Source organism: Tachyglossus aculeatus, chromosome 11, assembly GCF_015852505.1.
Source record: "Tachyglossus aculeatus isolate mTacAcu1 chromosome 11, mTacAcu1.pri, whole genome shotgun sequence".
Taxonomy (NCBI): domain Eukaryota; kingdom Metazoa; phylum Chordata; class Mammalia; order Monotremata; family Tachyglossidae; genus Tachyglossus; species Tachyglossus aculeatus.
In genome coordinates, this window is record NC_052076.1 from 43489305 (window position 1) to 43502475 (window position 13171).

The following is a 13171-nucleotide window of genomic DNA, read 5'->3' on the forward strand; positions in this document are numbered from 1 at the left end:
TGATGAACAGTTACTTGCAATCTTTATTTTCTTATAAGCAGCCACATTTCAATTGTAGTTATTAATATGTCAAACTTTTTTCTTCCTTTTTTAAGTGAAAAAAAACTTCAGGGCAGGTCTTATTGTGTGATTGGCGACCTTCACCAAGAGTCAGAAATTCCTTGCAGAAAGATGTTCAGAAATGAGAGACTGCCCCTTCTCTGAAAATCCAGCTGCAGACCTCTCCAGAGCATCCTTTCTCCCCAGGGTCTGGGGTGGAAGTTTCAGCCATTCCAAAAATACCAGTGGAACAGATTTTCTCTTGGCAACTTGGACTGCTGGTTACTGGTTTAAGCTTATATCAGGTAGCAGAAAAGCTCCCCCCAGTCACTCCCTCCCCACAACCCCTCCAGAAAAAAAAAGAGTTGGGGGTAAGAGAAGGTCCAAAGGTGAAGCAATTTTGTTCACATTCAGTAAGAAAACTAGTTTGGATGTGGTTTTTGGAAAATAATTCTGATGATTTCACTCTATTCTTTAATTTTCATTCCTGATGTTCATTTCTAATGGATAGGGTTCAAATGAAAAGATACCAGTCATTTTAAATATGGCATGTTTAGGATAATCCAGACATCAGAACATCTGTTAAATCTGATATTAGGTCTAGTTTTTTTTAAAGCATCTGGCATTGGTTCCTTGCTTATCTGTGTGATTCCAATTACAACACCATCTCGTCTGTGGTTTCACTCTTCGTTATGAAATCATGTTTTACTTTTAAAACCCAATAATGGTGGAACCAACTTAATTAAGCCCTGAAACAAAAACCTCACAGCAAAGAGATTTTTCTTTTTACCTATCTATGGTAGATTGAAAATCAGATTATTACCAAATCTGATTTGCCATTGGCTGAGAGTGAGGTATCAGTTTAAGTGTCTTAATCGGTTTCAGTGACCTTTAGCTAAACACAGAGAACACTACAGAGAAAGGAAAAAAGTTAAGGGAAGTTAAGAAGTGCCCACAGCACTTATGTACATATATATAAGTTATTAATTTATATTACTGTCTCCCCCTCTAGACTGTAAGCTAGACAAAGACAGAGAAGCAGCGTGGCTCAGTGGAAAAAACACGGGCTTTGGAGTCAGAGGTCATGGGTTCAAATCACACCTCTGCCACTTAGCTGTGTGACTTTGGGCAAATCACTTCACTTCTCTGGGCCTCAGTTCCCTCATCTGTGAAATGGGGGTGAAGACTGTGAGCCCCCCGTGGAACAACCTGATAACCTTTTAACCTCCCCAGCCCATAGAACAGCACTTTGCACATAGTAAGCGCTTAATAAATGCCATTTTTATTATTATTATTAAGCTCCTTGTGGGCAGGGAGTGTGCCTAGCAAATCTGCTGCACTGAACTCTCCCAAGAATTTAGTACAGAGCTCCACATACAGTAAGCACTAAATAAATACCATTGATTGATTTATTGATTGAAACATCCAGAACAGACGTATACTGGCTGCTGGCAGATGGCTCTATCACCTCTGCCTCGACTGATAAAGTTTTCTCTCTGTTTCATGGCCCCTTCCCGTTATGATCCCATCTTCTTGCTCCCAAACTCCTAGAAGAGGTCATTTATACCCACAGCCTTCATTTTATCTTCACTTCACTCTCTAAAGTTAGATTTTTTACTCCTTCACTCCACCAAGACTGCACACTCTAAGGTAACCAGTGACCTCTTTGTAGCCAAGTCAAAAAGACTCTGCCCTCTTCTGATCCTCTTTGACCTCTCGATGCTTATGACATTGTGGACCGCTCCCTCCTCCTCGAAACCCTATAAAACCTTTGTTTTGCTGACCTAATAATAATAATAATGGTATTTCTTAAGCACTTACTATGTCCAAAGCACTGTTCTAAGTGCTGGGGAGATTACAAGGTGATCAGGTTGTCCCACGGGGGGGCTAACAGTTTTTAATCTCCATTTTACAGATGAGGGAACTGAGGCACAGAGAAGTTAAGTGACTTGCCCAAAGTCACACAGCTGACAATTGTCAGAGGCAGGATTTGAACCCATGACCTCTGACTCCAAAGCCAATGCTCTTTCCACTGAGCCGTGCTGCTTCTCTATACTAATACTATTCTAATACTAACCAGGGTTTCTTTCTACATCTCTGACAGCTCCTTCTCACTTTGCCAGTTCATCTGCTGGGCAGCAGCAGCATGGGAGGGAGTCGAGGGCAGAGACTCAAGTTTACTGCATGGAAGGAAGCAATGGCAAACCACTTCTGTACTTTTACCAAGAAAACTCTATGGATGCACCACCAGAATGATTGCACTCAATCACCTTGCCCCCTCCTACCTCACCTTGCCACTCTCCTACTACAACCCAGCTTGCACACTTCACTCCTCTAATGCCAACCTACACACTGTACCTCGATCTCATCTATCTCACCACCTACCTCTTGCCATGTCCTGCCTCTGGCCTGGAACTCCCTTCCTTTTCATATCTGACAATTACTCTCCCCACCTTCAATGTCTTATTGAAGGCACATCTCCTCCAAGAGGCATTCCCTAACTAAGCTCTCATTTCTGCTTTTTCCACTCCCTTCTGCATTGCCCAGCACCACAACACTTATGCACATATCCACAATTTATTTATATTAATGTCTGTCTACACCTTTAGACTGTAAGCTTGTTGCAGGCAGGGAATGTGCATGTTTTACTGTGTTGTACTCTCCCAAGAGCTTAGTTCAATGCCCTGAACACGTTAAGCACTCAATAAATATGATTTGTTGATTGTCATAGTATCTTCCTGATTTCCTCTTTCCTCTTATCCAAGCATCCAAGCAGCTACTACCCTTGTCCAAGCTGTACTCATATTGCAGCTATACTATTGCATCAGTCTCCTTGCTGGTCTCCCTGCCTCCAGCCTGCACTATACATGGCTGCATGGATCATCTTCCTGAAGCACTGCTCAGCACACACCTCGCCACTCCTCAAACTCCCCCACTGTCTTCCGGGATCCCTATGCATCAAGCAAAAAATTGGATACCCAATGAATATTAATAGTACTGGATCCAACTGCCTGGTTAAAAATGTCATCTCAAGGACCATTGAGCATTTTAATATTCATTGAAGTTAATTAAGCATAAAGTGGGAAGTGTACTGGGGAACATGGATAACTGGGTTTTGTGCTGATAAGAGCACAGTAGAAGTAGGAAATAGATAATTTTTTATTTTTCCCATCACCTGCCTATTTTTCCAGACTCTGACTTCCAAGGTTCTACCCTGTCCTTTGGTAGTCTCCTATCAGACTTCTCCTCAAGTTGAGAAAGGATCATAAGCAAATCATTTCAATGAGTTTAGCAGGCATGTCAAGTTTCTTAGACAGCTAATGCTAACAGAAGCACCATAGCCAGCCAAATGTAGGCAGCCAAGATTTGCAAGGAGTTAACTCTCAAACAGTGGGAATTTCATCCAGCCCCTAAGAGCCATTAGAAAGGATTTAGAGGATATCCACCTACTATCTGACAAAGACCTATTTAACACAGAAAATAGCAACCAGCAGGGAAAGAAAGTTGCTTCAACAACACCACTCTTCCAAACCACAACCAGTTGCAGCTTATTGTTCTGGGCTGGAAGGTGGGAGTCAGCTTATTTGAATGGAAATGCTTTTCACTTCATTTGTTTTCAATGGCTTGCTCTCAGCTTTCTGGCATAGGTTAGGCAGACTGATTGCTGTCAGCTTTCTGTCAGTCTGCATACTTAGTTGGTTCAGAACAGCAGGCTATGAAAATGACCCTGGAACTACTGAAATTTACTGAGTATTTCTCACCATTTAGGTCAGGCTACAGAAACCAGCCAAGTTCACAAATATGTGATTAGAGGTTCTGGCTCAAATTCTCTCATTTCTGATATGCTCACCTGCAAAACAGGCATTTAATATCTGTTATTCCTCCTACATAGACTGGAAGTCCAATGGGAGATAGGATCAACCTTTATCTATCCCAGGACTTAGAATGGTGCTTGCCACATATTAAGCATAGTAAGCATTAATAAATGTAATAATAATAACAATGAGTAATAGGAACCAAAATTTTGACCGTAATTTCTTAGTTAGATGGCAACCTCCTTGTGCAGTGGCTCTGTACCTAGAGAGCACTCAGTAAATGTTGTTGATTTGGACATGGAGAGCAGTAAATTCCTTGTGCGCAAGGAACGGCTCTACCTACTCTGCTGTATTGTACTCTCCCAAGTCCTTCGAACAGTACTCTGCATACAGTAAGCATTCAATAACTATGAATGATTGACTGATTGAATAGGAATTTTTCTTCTATTGCTAGAGGACATGAAAATCACAGCTTCTGTCTATGAATATCAGCAGTCAGCCACAAAGGAAAGAGTCAAAAGAGCAATCAGTCATATTTATTGAGCACTTCCTAATGTAGAGAAAGGGAAGGGTTTTAGAGAGCAGCCTAGATCCTCCCTCCATCCAGGCTGTTTAAGCTTCCCAGGGCCAGTGTTATCCAGGCATTATAGATTTTCTCACCTTCCCCACTCTAGTCTCATCCCCCTTCACTCCCAGCTTTATTCAAACTGGAAATTTGCAATTTGTAACTTTTGTTGTCTAAAAAAACCACTGACTCTCCCTAAATATTCTATAGATTATGTGTGTGAATGTTGTGCGTGCATATTTGTCTTTCATATAAAGTGAGACTTCTTGACTCAACCAGTTCAGCCTGCACTCTTTGTTCTTCTAGTGACAACCTACTCACTGTACCCCTATCTTGTCTATCTCGCCTCCAACCTCTCGTCCACATCCTGCCTCTATCCAGGTACACCATCCCTCTTCATATCCAACAGCCAACTATTCTCCCTACCTTCAAAGCCTTATTGAAGGCACATCTCCTCCAAGAGGCCTTCCCTGACTAAGCCCTCACTTCCTCTTCTTCCACTCCCTTCTGCTCCCTGCTTTCCTCCTTTTATTCACCACCCTCAGCCCCACAGCACTTATGTACATATCTGTAATTTATTTGTTTATATTAATGTCTGTCTCCCCCTCTAGACTGTAAGCTCATCGTGCTCAGGGAATGTGCCTACCAACTCTGTTTTATTGTACTCTTCCAAGTGCTTAGTGTAATTCTCTTCACACATTGGCCTTTACCTGAAAATTGAAGAATATCAAATAAATGAGAGACTGACTTCAATAGCTACTAGGTCTCCAGCTCAGCACCTATTAGTGCCTTTAGCAACAGGAAGGACACTTCTTGGGAAAAAAGTCACACTGTATCCATTTTATATTTTGAGCCCCTTGTGGAACAAGGACTCTGTCCAATTAGCATGACAGTGGAAAAAGCACGAGCCTGAGAGTCAGAGGACATGGGTTCTGATGCAGCTCTGCCACCTGCCCGTGAAGTGACCTTGGGCAAGTCACTTAGCTTCTCAGTGCCTCAGTTTCCATAACTATAAGATGGTGATTAAATACCTGTTCTCCCTCTTCCTTAGATTTCCAGGCCTCGAGGGACAGTGTTTGTATCTGGCCTTATTATCTCTCATCTACCGCAATCAATCAATCAATCAATGGCATTTATTGGGCAGGGAATACATCTGTTATATTGTTGTGGTGTACTCTCCCAAGTGCTTGATACGGTGCTCTGCACATAGAAAGTGCTCAATAAATACGATTGATTGATTGAGTGCTTCCTGTGTGCAGTGTACTACTCTAAACATTTGGAGAGCACAACGCAATAGAGTAAGTAGACACTCTCCCTCCCCACGGGGAGTTTACAAACTAGAAGAGGAGACAGACATTAAATAAATTACAGATGGACGTGAGCATGAGTGCTGTGGGGCCAGGGAGGTGAATATCAAAGTACTTAAGAGCTCTAAACCCAAGTGACCAGGTGACATAGAAAGGCAGGCAAATAGGAGAATGAGGGAAGGTTCATTTCCTCCAGCAGCATTCTGCAGCTTATGCACAAGAGCAGATTGTGCGTACTGTCGTGGGCAGGGATCATGTCTACTATCTCTGTTGTACTGTACGCTCCCAATTATTTAGTTCAGCGTTCCGCATACAGAAAGTGCTCAACAATTACCATCATTTGATTGACTCATTCATTCATTTATTGATCCAGGGCTGTGGGTTGGTGGTACAAGATTGATGGAGGGACAACAATTATTATTGTTAGAATTGAGTGCAGTGGAGAGGGTGGAATTGGGGTGGATTTGTGCTTAATACAGAGCTTAGTACTATAATTATTATTATTAGAAAGGAATAGATAGCTCCTAGCTGGGGATCTCATTAGGGACTCACTCCCCTCTCCCCCTGCTCCCCATCACATCCCAGGACCATGAAACAGGAGCCCAGATTTGCTATCTTACCCTTTCTCCACCCATCTGCCTGTTTGCTGGCATCAGGGAAAGGCTAGAAGAGAACAGTGGGGGCCTAAGCTGGAAGGGTAGTGGGGGTCATGTTGGAATCAGGTCAGAACATATAAAACTGAAATATTTTTGATGAAGCTACAGTGATCCACTCCTTGAGACTGGCATGCTCCTTAAAGATAAGATCTTGTAAGAGAATTTACTATCTTCCTGCATATTGTTACACTTGGTCATGTCTGTGGCTCACAATGATTACTGAAGCTAAGAAATGCTTTTAGAAATTAGACCAAGGTCCTAAAATCTAGCTGTTCCATTTGAACTAATAGAGGCATCTTCAGGGAAATATAAGTTATATGCAACCATTAACAATCATATTCTCTAAATGGCTTAAAGACCATCATGAAGAAATGAAATGAATAGCTTCCAGAAACAGCAGTCTATAAATCAAATCTAGAACTATTAGCAATAATATTTATTAACTTTCCCTTAAGATAGACTGACTTCCCAAAGAGTAGGTTTAGGGGAAAAAATCCTTTTTTAATTAAATTTAGTATCAATCTTATGCTAAAAAAGCTTTTATTAACACTCTTTTTTCTCCATAATTATTTGTTCTTCACATGACAGTGATATCACTGTTCATTCAATTGCATTTATTGAGCATTTATTGTATTACTGCATTACTGTATTTATTAAGCATTTATTAAGCAGACCACTGTACTAAGCGCTTGGGAAAGTACAATACAACAATAAAGATTGACAATCCCTACCCACAATGAGCTCACAGTCTTTGTGCTGGGGGGAGGGGGGGGTTGGCGGGGGAGAGAAAGACATCAATACAAATAAATAAAATTGCAGATATACACGCACAGTTTTTAGTGTTATTTTTCTAAATTATCCACCTCAAATTCCCCAATTCTTTCATTATATTCATTCATTCAATCATATTTCTTGAGAATTTACTGTTTGAGTACAGTTCAACAATAAACAGACACATTCCCTGCCCATAATGAGTTTACAGTCTAGAGGGGGAAGATAGACATTAATATAAATAAATAAATTACAGTTATGTGCATAACTGTCATGGGGCTGGGAGGTTGGAAGAGCAAAGAGTACAAGTTAGGGCTTCGCTGAAGGAAATGTGTTGGGGGGAGTGCTTGGTCAGGGAAGGCCTCCTGGAGGAGATGTGCCTTCAATAAGGTTTTGAAGGGGGGGAAAGTAATTGTCTGTCCGATTTGAGGAGGGAGAGCTTCCAGGCCAGAGGCAGGATGTAGGCGAGGGGTTGGGGGCGAGATAGGCAAGATTGAGGCACAGTGAGAAGGTTAGTGTTAGCAGAGTGAAATGTGTTGGCTGGGTTATAGTAGGAGAGTAGGGAGGTAAGGTAGGAGGGGCAAAGTGACAGAGAGTTTAAAGCCAATGGTGAGGAGTTTTTGTTTGATGCAGAATGGATAGGTAACCACTGGAGTTTTTTGAGGAGTGGGGTGACATGTCCTGAATGTTTTTGTACAAAAATGATCAGGGCAGCAGAGTGAAGTACTCTACAATTACTACACCTACTGCATACACTGCTTATAAAATGTGTTTTAACCACCTGAGAGCCCTGATCTTTCCAGAGGCAGAGCAAAGTTCTGCTGTTTTAATACACTGCCAACCAAGAGACATGCACTGATAACTGGACAAACACAGCAATTGGTTAGATTTATTAGGTACAGTTCTGACTCAAATTAATTACAGGCATTAAAAAATTTCTGCAGTGACTTTGCAAATGAAAAAAAAGTTCATTAGTACATACAGAAGTGATTTAAGCCCCATGTTTTACCAGAGGATCAAAGGTGAGACATGGGAAATAAGAAGCTAATTTTGTTAGAAGTTATAAAAATAATCTTGTATCTTTACATGGCAGAAATATTTACTCAAGAAGAGTTTATGTACAGTAGGAGGTCAAATCTCCCACTGCTTTGTTCAGTGACTCAAACCATCTCTTAAATTTTTGGACAGTTTTTTTTTTTCATCCTTAGCACATTTTTCTCCAGTGTTTTCAAATTTAGGGACTATATATTTTGGTGGGTTTAACACTCTTGTTCTAATTTGTATAATACAACAGAAATGATCTTTCCCAAGGGACCATCCATCTCTCAGGACTGTGTCCTCCCAGTGAATTCTAGTGCTTGAATGGTTCCACCATGAACTGCTTGTACAAACAAACAAACAAACAAATTAGCCCTCTTTCCTGCCCCTCTTCAAACAAAGGGACCTAAATACTCTTTTGCCTCCAAGCCAACCTTTAGTAGCTCATACCTTGTTATCTGCTCCATCATCTAAGGAGAAGTCCTTGTGGCAGATACATGCAAGGGTTTAGATGGGAGGGTGAATACAGCTGGCTCAGGCCTTGGGAGGAGGTGGGGGATGGGGTGAGAGAAAGAAGTTTCAAAATGTATTTAGAGAAGCAGCGTGGCTCAGTGGAAAGAGCCCGGGCTTTGGAATCAGAGGTCATGGGTTCAAATCCCGGCTCTGCCAATTGTCACATGTGATTTTAGGCAAGTCACTTAACTTCTCTGTGCCTCAGTTACCTCATCTGTAAAATGGGGATTAAGACTGTGAGGCCCCTGTGGGACAACCTGATCACCTTGTAACCTCCCCAGAGCTTAGAACAGTGCCTTGCACATAGTAAGCACTTAATAAATGCCATTATTATTATTATTATGTATTTCCAGCATTTTTTTCAGCACTGAGTCCAACAAGATGCAAGACAGGGCGACCACATGGGTATTTAGGAAGAAAATGTGTTCGCTTCTTTCCAGTTCATTTGCACTTAATTAACCCCAAGTGTTGCTTTGCAAAGAGCAATTTGATGTCCAGGAAGATTTTTTTAAGTCTTTTACATTCTCACACAAAAGTTATTCCGTTTGCAAGCCAAGAAGTCATGTTTGCATCACATAATTAATTAATCTATTGTATTTAATGCTTACTGTGTGCAGAGCATGGTATAAGAGCTTGGGAGAGTACAATATAACAGAGTTGGTAGAAGCATTCCCTGTCCACAAGGAGTTTTCAGTCTAGAGAGGAAGAAGTGAACATGAAACTCTGAAGGCTCCAGGTCTATTGTAAATTTGGACTCTGTGAAGTTCAAGAGGAGGCCTGGCCTGGCCTCTCTTACTGAGGCTCCTGGCAAGTGCATTGGCGGGGGGCCCAGGCAAGTTAGCTCCTGAGCCTGGCTTTCCTGGTGCAGCTAGAACACTTATGCCTTTCTACTCTGAAGGAATTGAAACCCTCTCTGCCAAACTTGTGCCCAAACACTTCAGGGAGAGAGGAGATCTTCATCAGCATAGTGAGGAGAGAAACCTAAACTGATTCAGCCATCCCCTTAAGATACAAATTAAAGTTCTGTCCAGGTTAACTGTCCAGTAGCAAGAGGGCTCGGAAGGGGATTTGAGGTGTTTACCGCACTAGCTACAGGAGGTCATTACGCTTTTTAAAGTGTAAAGTGATGTGGGGAGACAAGTTGGAGGAACTTCGGCTTCTAAAAAAGTAGGAGGTGGAGGAGATCATTTTCTTTCCTTTCTTAAAGAAGTTTGAGTTGCAAAAACTACTCGTCTACTGAATTTATTAATCAGGGAAATTCCTGCACATTTTCCTCTTCTGCTAGCTGGGAGAAGTGACTGCAATAATAATAATAATAATGGCATTCATTAAGCACTTCCTATGTGCAAAGCACTGTTCTAAGCACTAGGGAGGTTACAAGGTGATCAGGTTGTCCCACGGGGGGCTCACAGTCTTAATCCCCAATTTACAGATGAGGTAACTGAGGCCCAGAGAAGTTAAGTGACTTTCCCAAAGTCACATAGCTGACAATTGGTGGAGCCAGGATTTGAACCCATGACCTCTGACTCCAAAGCGTGTGCTCTTTCCACTGAGCCATGCTGCAATTGTTCTTTCAGAAGAACTGGCCTGCCTGAAGGAATTTATGGCAGAATGAAAGCATAGCGGAGGGACCCATTTCTCTTCTTTTTTTTTCCCCCTAGTTGAACAGGTTATCCACAGTCCTCTGTCTGTGCAACCCTGGAGAGCAGAGAGGATAGTGGTAGACAGACAGACAGAAGCTAATTAGCCAGAAGACATGGTTAATTATGGAGATGTTTTCCACACTTTCCAGCTTCTGAGCCATGACAGCTATGGACTTCCTCTCAGCTGGGCTAGGCTAATGATGTAATTTTCAAATTTCAGATTTTGGGGGATTCCTTTTCTCTCTAAGGCCCAAAGTGTTTATTTAGGAGCTTTTTAACATAATAAACACCCTTCTAAAATAAAGCAAGTTTTAAAGCAGCACTGTGAAGCAAAGAGTTAAAGGGCATTGTTTTCTTTGTGATTCTATGCTTCCTGCCTTTCTGGTTCCACTTTAGACCTGAAGGAAGAGGAGGCAGAAGAAGAGGAGGAGGAACAGGAAGAGGAGGAGAAGGAGGAGCAAAAACAGAAGGAAGATGATGAGGGGAACAGCAAGAAGAGGAGGGGATGAGGAGGAGGAGGAAACAGGAGGAGGCAGAGGAGGAAGAGATGATGAAGAAAAGAAAGCTGGAGAGCCTCTCTCCCATGAACTCCTCTTTTTCTTTTACTTGAAATGGCATCAACTCAACCTTCCTCTTAGTTATGTTGAAAGAACCCATAGAACCAAACTGTGTGGTGACTGTGCACTTGCCACTTTCTTATATTGTAAGAATATAGGTGGGCAGGTTCCTGAGAATGATCTTTTGAGATATATTTTTGCCTAATGTCAGAGTTCCCCAGGGCAGCTACTGGGGCCAGGTGCCAGGTAAGCTCCTTGAGGGCAGGGAATGTGTCTGTTTATTGTTGTATTAATTCTCCCAAGCGCTTAGTTCAGTGCTCTGCACACATTAAGCACAGAATAAATATGATTGAATGAATGAAACCACCCAGACAGTGCCCAGAGTGAGAGTACCATTGGCTCCCTCCCCCAACTACTGCACCAACCAGCCTTTTAATAATAACGGCATTTGTTAAGCGCTTACTCTGTGCAAAGCACTGTTTTGCCTTCTAGGTGGGCAGTGAAAGGGAAGTCTTTATTACTGAATTCTCCCAGGGAGTGAAAATGAAAAAGGACACAGGGAGGGTGATCATCTGCTTTTGGTTAAAATGAAACAAAATCAGATTTAAAAAAAATTTAAAACCAGGGAGGGAGAGGGAGTTTGAATGGGCCATAACCCATTGTCTAATAGATTAACTCAGTCCATTTGTCTCGAAGCCTCCAGATTCATCTCCAGATTCACCTCTGCTAGTGAGAAGACTAGCAACCACATTAGTACAATCCAAGGAGAGGAGAGGGAATCCTTTTCCTCAGTGTTCTTTTCAAAGGATAAACTGTAAAGGAGTTAGTAGTATCAGAATTGTGTGATCTTCAGAGAGGAAACCAAGGTCTTTATGCTTTTGAACACACACAGACAGAGAGAGACAGAGAGACAGAGAGAGAGAGAGAGAGAGAGAGAGTCTGAAAAGCCTCAGGGAAATTTCTATGCAGCAGGAACCTGGTAGGTCAGCAATGGCCAGTGTCAGTTTATTGTAAAAACATTACCTTTTGCAAATCTTCGACTTAGTGACCAAGTCAGTAACTGGAGACAGTTTGCCCAGTAGTTTGACCTTTCACCTCCCCTTTACTAAATAGACCTAATTACTGCATTTGTCTGTCATTTGAGCAACAAATGATTCCATTGAGGTCATCCAAGGGAAGGCTGAGTTTTTGGCCACCATCTCACAAGAACTTGGCTAATTTTATCCCACAAAGGAAGAAAGTATGTGAAATTTTGCCGGAAGGCTCCATTACAATCTCTGTGTATCTTGGTAGGCAGCTAGTTAAACACACATTCCTCATCAGAGAAAATGACAAGAACAAGTTAAGACTAGAACTCAGTAGTCAGCATACAGTTTTAACAAACTCCAAGTGTCTCTGATCTTTTGGGAAAGCCTCTTGTTTGATAATGGGGTGGTTTATGGTTTATACACTTAGAATTGATTTTCTTTTCTCCTTTTAAATTACAAAGTTCCAAATCATTTGCCACAATAAAAGGGCTAATGGAGACAGATCTAGAATGAGGCATTCTTATTTTTGTCCCCGTGTGTCAATTCCAAGAATCACTCAACTATTTGCATACTTGATTGGCTCATTTTTCTTTCCCTTTGACTTGCCTACTGAAAATGACTTTGGGATCACTATTTAGAGGGAAGAAAAGGGAAACTGTCCCTGGGGAAGATAGGTAACCTGGAAAAGTAGACTGTAAAATATTTGAGGGCAAAAACTGTGTCTTCTCCTTTTAGCGTATGTTACCAAACACCTAGAAGCCACTCAATAAATACTGATGGTGATGGTTCGTAAAAAAAAAAAAGCTTTTGTGGGTTTCGAAGTACTGTAGAACAATTGATACAGTGAAGAAAATCTGAAAATATCCACTCATCATATGGCTTTTCTAATTTTCCAGAGGTCTGTGCTAAATATGTATAGGGTGCTTGAGACCACATTTTATTAGATTCATATTCAGAGAGGCAGTGTGATCCAGCACAATATAGCGGGTCTCAACTGATGTACCCTGGAGCATCTCTGTGCTACAAAAATTTCAGGTACTGCCATCTCTGATTTCACTTACATGCAAGGTGAATTAAAAGTAGTAATGCCCCCAGTTGTCTCCAGGACACAAGAAAAGCAATTGGTGTTCCCCTTCCCCTGAGGTCCCTGCTCCAAGGGCTTTGGATAGAGGTTTGAAAAGGGCACCCACAGACTGCTTATCTTACTTCACATGAGCCCTCTAGCCAAATACATTTTAT